Genomic DNA, 7670 nt, shown 5'->3' with positions numbered 1-7670 from the left:
ACCTGATTCAAATTCATGCAGTTTAACTATCTGTACTGCACCTACTTTATACCCTACAGCCAAAATATGATGCTACACACTATTGACCTGGGATGCCCCTGACGCGCATGCATGAAAACAGAATTTTTATACATAGTGTGGGAATGCCCGATCATTGCGAAGTTCTGGATGACAGTCTCCAAGGCACTAGTGCACTCTTTGAGCAGAACTCAGCTATTCAAGGCCTAGACAGGCCTCCTGGGGTTATACAGCAGGCAATCCAAGGACTAGATGTCTGGCTTTGGCTCTCGAAATGGCCTGCAGAGATATTGCACTTCACTGGATTTCCCAGAGTGACCTATCAGATAGCTGGTGGCAGGCAGAAGTCACATGTTGGGCACAGGCGGAGAGTGCTGCCCTTAGGGGCGAAGAGCATAGAGGGATCCATAGGAAGCCTCTGTCTGACCAGTGGAAGGATGTAATTACTGTTTTTCTGGAGGCGTGGGACAGTAGGACGGCATCGCGCTCATGACTGAGAATAGGATCCTCTGACATCCGGATGGATGACTCACACTGATGCCAGGGAATGCGGCAGTACCATGCCATGACATTGGTTATAAATGACTCACTCAACTGACTGAAACATGCACCACAGACCTGCAGGATACTCTAGGTGCACGCAAGACCAAAATCAGGGAAGTTTGTTAATTGTTGGTTTGAAACCCTGTATCTGTCCACCTGTGTGCGGAGTAACCACAGAGATCATTGATACAGAGTGCAAAAGAATTTGTGTAAAAAGCTATAGAAAGACATAAGAGAGCATTCATGTCAGAGGGTGGATTACGTAGCACTTGGAAAAATGGAACATGTCATGTACTCTAGTAATAGCTTGTACGAACCGTATAACTGATGAAACAAATTATATGATGTTACATAAAATCCAAAAAGACAATTATGAATGAAAAGATTTGACTGAGTACTGTGCCCACTTACATCAATACTGGAGTGTTTCTAACATTTCTAACATTTCGACTTTCCATTATGTATTGAATGAGGACTTGAAAAGAAAGAGGATAGATATCCAGGCAAATAATCTGAAAGGGCAGCATCAGAATGACTCTGTGTCATTGTGCTCTTCAGTGTGCCAAGTTTGCCAAACTCTTTATGATAAGTTCGGGTATGTTGGCTCAGTCCAGCCAGCGTGTCATCCCCAGTTGTCAGAGTTCTACCAAACATATTTATTCTGTTCAATTGAGATCCCTCTTCCAACTTTGTGTCACACTCTGCATGTGTAGCCCCTCAGCCTCTGATGCTCCCCTTCAGCCCCTAGTGGCCTCATCAAGCACCGACTTCTGCAATCTTTTCATGGGGTTGACCCTGGCATCACAGCTGTCTCCCCTAACACATTTGCTCAACCAAAGTTCCCTGATGAAGAGGGGAACTGTTGCCAAACCAGCAAACATCTATCAGGGGAGCAGAGTCCCTGTGGGGCCCCCTCACTGAGAAGGCTCTCTCCTCCAACTCTGGTACAAAAGGGGGTGGTGATGGACGGAGCATCTGAATCAATCAAACACTCACACCCAAACACTCACACCGAGTCAAAAGATCTGGGTTTAATCCATCACCGTTCTTTAGCCCACTCTGCCACCCACCCCAGTTCAGACATGGCTATATGCAAATCAGTCTGACCCTGTGCCTCATGGGAAGAGTCCAGCTCGAACTGCCAAGCCATGTCTTCCCTTGCTTGAATCCAGTGGCAAAGTGAGCAAGGGACTCACGTCTGAGCATACCCTGCCACACTTATGGCGGCCAAAAGCGGTACAAAAGGGGGTGGTGATGGACAGAGCATCTGAATCAATCAAACACTCATACCCAGTCAAAAGATCTGGGTTTAATCCATCACCGTTCTTTAGCCCACTCTGCCACCCCAGTTCAGACATGGCTACATGCAAATCAGTCTGACCCTGTGCCTCATGGGAACAGTCCAAACCGAACTGCCAAGCCATGTCTTCCCTGGACCGGAAACAAGCTTCCGAGGACCGGTTTCTGGCATTCCACCCGTCTTCAGCCCGGCTTGCTTGAATCCAGTGGCAAAGTGAGCAAGGGATGCACCTCTGGGCATACCCTGCCACACTTATGGCGGCCAAAAGTGGTACAAAAGGGTGGTGATGGACGGAGCATCTGAATCAATCAAACACTCACACCCAGTCAAAAGATCTGAGTTTAATCCATCACCGTTCTTTAGCCCACTCTGCCACCCCTGTCCTCCAACTCTGACACCTCTGTCACCTCTGTGATCAGCCTCCCATATCACACAGCAAAGTCCTCTGCCCCTCATCAGGCATCGTCGTGGAGTTCCCAAGTTCGCTTCCAGCACCCCCCCCCCCCCCCCCCCCCGGAAAAAAACCAAAGAAACGAAGAATTAATTTGTGCGGAGACAGTGCGCTTTGCCACGAAGTGCATTAGAATGTAATAGCAATATAGACTGTACTTGAATTCCAGGTTTCTGAGGTGGGGAAACTGCTCCACAATTAGTTACCATGACTACGGTCAAACATGTTCACTTCCGGGTAGTCTTGAACACCTTCTTCACTTTCTATTCTACGCCGGCGATCTAGAGTTCAGGTCGAAACGTCACTTACTCAACCGTAATAGAGTGATTCACCTCACTATTATTAGCGGAACGCTGCCTGATCAATTTTGACAGAGGCTTGGAGTTATATACATTAATAATTACAGCGCAGACAAGGTTTAATAATTAGAATTGGACAACACAGTGATTGAGACCTGTTTCTCGATTGGAGCTACTTGTCACTACGTTTTCATCTTTGAGAAGGTGTGACCATTACACTTGGGATACATAGTGGACATATACCACTCGGTCCCTTCCCTAGGGGTCATCAACAATCCTTGGTTGCCCCGTTTTTATTCCTGATGAAGACTCGCATGGCCCAGGTCCAACTAACCCATAGGCCCTAAGACGAGTCGAAACGTCGACGCCCTTGTTATTTCTTAACCTGGACCCTACTTTCGCCATATAATGTGCAAATAGGAAAGAAATACATGTTTGTTTCTTTGAAAGAATTTTTGAAAAATGTGTGCATAATGAATCCTTGTGGCCAGGTTTATTAGGACGGTTAATTGTCCAACCGTTCCTTTGTATAGCATTATTGTAAATAATTTTATGTCACTATTTCCTTGAATTTTTCTTATTCCCATTCACCAAACACTGTCCCACTCACCCTTTCTCCTTTGCACGCCTTCTTGGGGCAACCTACATGTTTCTAGCAATTTACAAACTGTGATTTATCGCGTTTAATCTAGATGCAATGAATTAAAATTGTTTCTGGTTTTTGTATTGGTGCTGTTGCAATCTTTTCCTTTGACTGGTGCATTTATTAGCTAGAGCTGATCTAAGGGACGTGCTCTGAAATGTATGAATAACGACTATGTACTGATTGATTCTGCCATTTAAAGAAAAAGGTCAAGGACCATTGTTTTTAATAACACATTACACCCGGGTCCACAACTTTTTGGAATAACCCAATTTCGTTAATGGCCCCACGATGAGCGGTCCCATCAGTTGAGTGGGAGGAGTTAATGCCTCGGCTGTTCTGTTCTGTCAGCCCCAAACATAAGGAGATGATGGACGGAGAGCTGAAACTTTTCAGACACTCGCCCCCAGTCACAGATCTGAGTTGAATCCATTATCGTTCTTTAGTTCACTTCACCACCCTGGTTCAGACCCAGCCATATACAAATCAGGCAACAAGGCATACTCTAAGAGCAAATGCTCTAGTAAAGTGGAGATCCAATTTAGGTACAAATCTCAATATCATGTAGAGCGTGTCATGCAATTAAGCCAACTGTAGAGAGTGTCTGCAATTAAGCCAACCCTGTACCTGACCGTACTATCTTGACCCCATGATTACTGGAGTGGTCGGTAAAGTGCGCTCTTAGTGTCAGTTAATTGAAATCTCTGAATTCAACTCAAAACAAGTTGAGCTGGGATGCTCGAATCCGTTTACATCCCTACTAGTGAGCTTGCGGAGAGATGTGGTTGGGAAGCAACTTATTAAATAGGAAAGCTTTGAGTTGCCTTTAAACACTGTAAGGGAGGACGGTGTTCGAATTTCGTGCGGAAATTGAGTTCCACATTTTAAGAGCACATCTGGAAGAGAACTCGTTCAGAGTTCTTTTTTCTGAATGTTGGGATTTTAAGTAGTAGTGAGCTAGTGATTCTCATATAATGGGATTCTCTACAGCGCTTCAGTTGACTGGCAAGGTAGTGAGATCGGTCAGAGTAAACAGGCGTGTGCACTCGGCATCTAACTTTAAACACAGATCTCCCTTCAGTGGGCAGCCAGTTTCAGTATGCCAAAATCAATGTGATGTGGTCAAATTTGTCTGTCCTTCTGGCCGACGCACTGCAGCATGCAGTGAGACTTTCATCTGAGTAGTGTGAGCTTTAGGTATCCCGGCTAAAATGGCATTTCCATAGTGTAGTCTTGATAGCACTAGATAGTGCCTGTATCACTGTTTCTAGGTCTTGGACACGTAGGAAGGCATTAATTCCCCAGATGAATTTTAGGTGGCAATTTGAAAATCTTTTGGTCGCACTGATATGATTACAGAAATTTAGTTTTCTTTCTATGGTGTGGGATAGAAATTTGGCATTCTTGAAGATGGTGGCAGATGCAGCATTCGGAGAGAGAAGAAAAAGTTTGGTTTTCTGGTGGTTGAGTCTATTTTTTTTATATATATATTTTTGAGTGAGAAAACAAGAAAGAAGAAGAAAACAGTCGGATTCTCTCTCTTTCCCCCACAAATCTTTTGTTAAATATCTCCCCGTGCCCATATCCTCCCACCCTTTCCACAGCTAATCCAATCAACGTTCATGTGGGTTTTATTAAATTTTGGGTGTCCTATTCGTACTGTATCATTGAATATAGATCAAATACATTTCCCTTGTAAATACCAAATCTTATAAACACAGATTTCGTTTCCTGGTTCAATTTACCATAACATACATTTTCTAGCAGCATATTTAGATTATCAAAATACAATCATCGGCCATCTATAAAGTGCATGTACATATCTTGTTAGTTATGTAAGCAGCCCCTTAATAAAGTGCAAAGTTTTTTAAAGTGCGTACATGGCATCTCTAAGCCAACCATAAACTGCATGCGCATACGTTTTTTAACTATTTTAGCAGCCCAATAACTAAAGTGCAATGTAAACTTTTTTTTTTTTTAAATGTTCCCATATCCGATACCAACTTTAGCACATTTTCTCGTTTTCTTGTTCAGCTAGCTTGGAACACCTTTTATAACCGCTCCTTCCAATTATCAGAGTGCACACTGTTAAAAATATCATCAAACTCTAACTTGCAAGACCTTGATCATTTGCCATCGTTAAAGTGCTTGTGCTTTTCCTAATAACTGTTTAAACAGCCCCCTAATAAAGTGAAAAGATTTTAAAGTATATACGAGAAAAAAGAAGGGGTCTCAATACAGCCACACAAAATAGTTGAGGCCGCTCTTATGATTTGTAAATTACCCATCCAATTGATTCCTCCAATTGGCAAAGTACTGCCAAATTTCTACCCCATTCATTTTGGCCTTGTGCCCCCTCGGCTGATATATAGCTTTCTCAAGGTTATACGTGCTCAACAGGCGAGCTAGCCATTGATGAAATATCGGCAGAGTAGCATCCAACTATGCTAAAGCTATGCATATTCTGTATACTGCCATTGCAATACAAATAAAAGCCCACCTTCTTTTTCCCCCAGGTTAGTTATACCAAGCATAAGAACCGGGGGGTTCCTTCCACATGCAGCAGCAGCTTCTCTTGTAAGAACACCTCTATTTCTCTTAAAAGCAGCCCAAGCTCACTACAGGTAGCAAACGTATGCATTAGGTTTGCTTTATAGACCGCACACCGTGGGCAGAACACGCCTTTGCTTGTGGCACCAACTTGATTTTGGATATTACAAAAGGGTACGCTTTAAGGCACTGCTTATGTATGGCCTCTAAAGTTTGGTCCTGTGTACGACGCTTGATAGGACTACGGAAATTCAATTATTATAGACCCTTTGTACAAAACAAAGACCTTTCTGGTGTTTTTTTAATGATCACTATTATGATAAATGGATAAAGGCCAGTATAACTCAGGTCGGATGCCTTTTTTCCTAAGGGGGTTTAATGTCATTTGAGTAATTGAGAGGGACATTTGATTTAACTAATAGAGAATTGTTTTTAATATTTACAGATTAGGGATTTTCTGTATAAGAAGGGAAGAGGGAAAGAGAAGTTTAAGAGCTGTAAACTAGTGAATAGATTAAAGCGATCTGAGGCACCAAAGATTGGATGCTATATAAATTGTTAAATGGCTATATGAAAGATGATATGGGGAAAATACTCAACCAAGTGGCAAGGGATGCTGGGCATTTCAGATGCAGACTTTCAAGAAGCTTTCTCAAATACCTTCGTGATTTTTTTTTTTTTTTTTTGGAAAACCTTTATTAATTCTTCAACCAGTTACAAGTACGGGCCTACAACCACCAGGGCTGGCCGCTAATCAATGTCATCGTAGCAAAGCAATTAGAACCAGATTCGGCCTCCCGGGAGGCAAATACAGCATTTCATCAATTGAAACTGGCAGCAGATCATACTATATGAGTACCAGGATAGTAAAGGTTCCATTTTATAATATAAAAGATAGAAGGATCAGGTGCCATACAATATCACAAAGGCGTGCGAAGGGCGGGCTTAACAGTAGGAGGTCCACAATTTGTTCGATCTCATTCGAGATAATGGCGCTAAAACATACAGTTCAGGGTAATCAAGCATACAATTACTGTTCGCACCAGTTAAGCGCCCGCCCAATGGTACTGAAGTACGTGAAAGTATAGGCACAGATAAAAAGTCGACAGTTAACAAAAGAATAGACCCACTACGCGGACCCGAAAAAGCAGAAACAAAAGAAAAGGCGAAGAAAGATAGGAAGAAATAAAGGCCATAGAAACAAAAAGGAAAACAAAATTCCCCGCCCCCAACACCCCACCCTGCACCCCTGCAGATGACTACGGTCTACCCCCCTAGCAGCGTGCCTGTCGCCCCGTAATGAGCCCAAAATATAGAAAGAACAAAGGGGGAAAAAAAGGAAGGGAAAGAAAAAAGGGACTAAAACCCAACCCTAAAAGAAGAAATGGAGGAGGGCTCTGCCATACGCATTCCCGGACTGTCCCCCCCGCCTTGCGAAGAATCCCCCACAATGTTTACACGATCAAGCAGACCACAAGAAACAATATACCAGAGGAAACTATAAATCTCGCCCCGGACTCAAATAGAGCAATCGCGTTACCGGCAAAACAATAGCATGAAATCTCAAATAACAGTCTCAGCATTGGCCCCGTCGATGAAAGTGGATGATCCCCTCCGATAAGTGGAGCCCCACCATAAAGTTGTCAAAGTGCATACAGAAGTCGCCGAAACATGGTCTACCAGAAAAACAAAGGATAGCAAGTCCCACAGTAGATGTTCGGGTCCACGAATGCCCCTCCCCGACTCCAAGACCAGGCACTATCCCGTCCGCCATCTTGATGGACCAGTTGGGAAGGGGGTGAGACACAGTCCAACACAGTTCACTATTGCGATCAAAAGTCTCCAAATCGGAAACAGCAGCGAAAT

The sequence above is a fragment of the Lissotriton vulgaris genome, chromosome 4_1 (assembly GCF_964263255.1).
Source record: "Lissotriton vulgaris chromosome 4_1, aLisVul1.2, whole genome shotgun sequence".
Classification (NCBI taxonomy): domain Eukaryota; kingdom Metazoa; phylum Chordata; class Amphibia; order Caudata; family Salamandridae; genus Lissotriton; species Lissotriton vulgaris.
The sequence above is the reverse complement of the archived record's forward strand: the minus strand, read 5'-3'. Positions refer to the sequence as shown.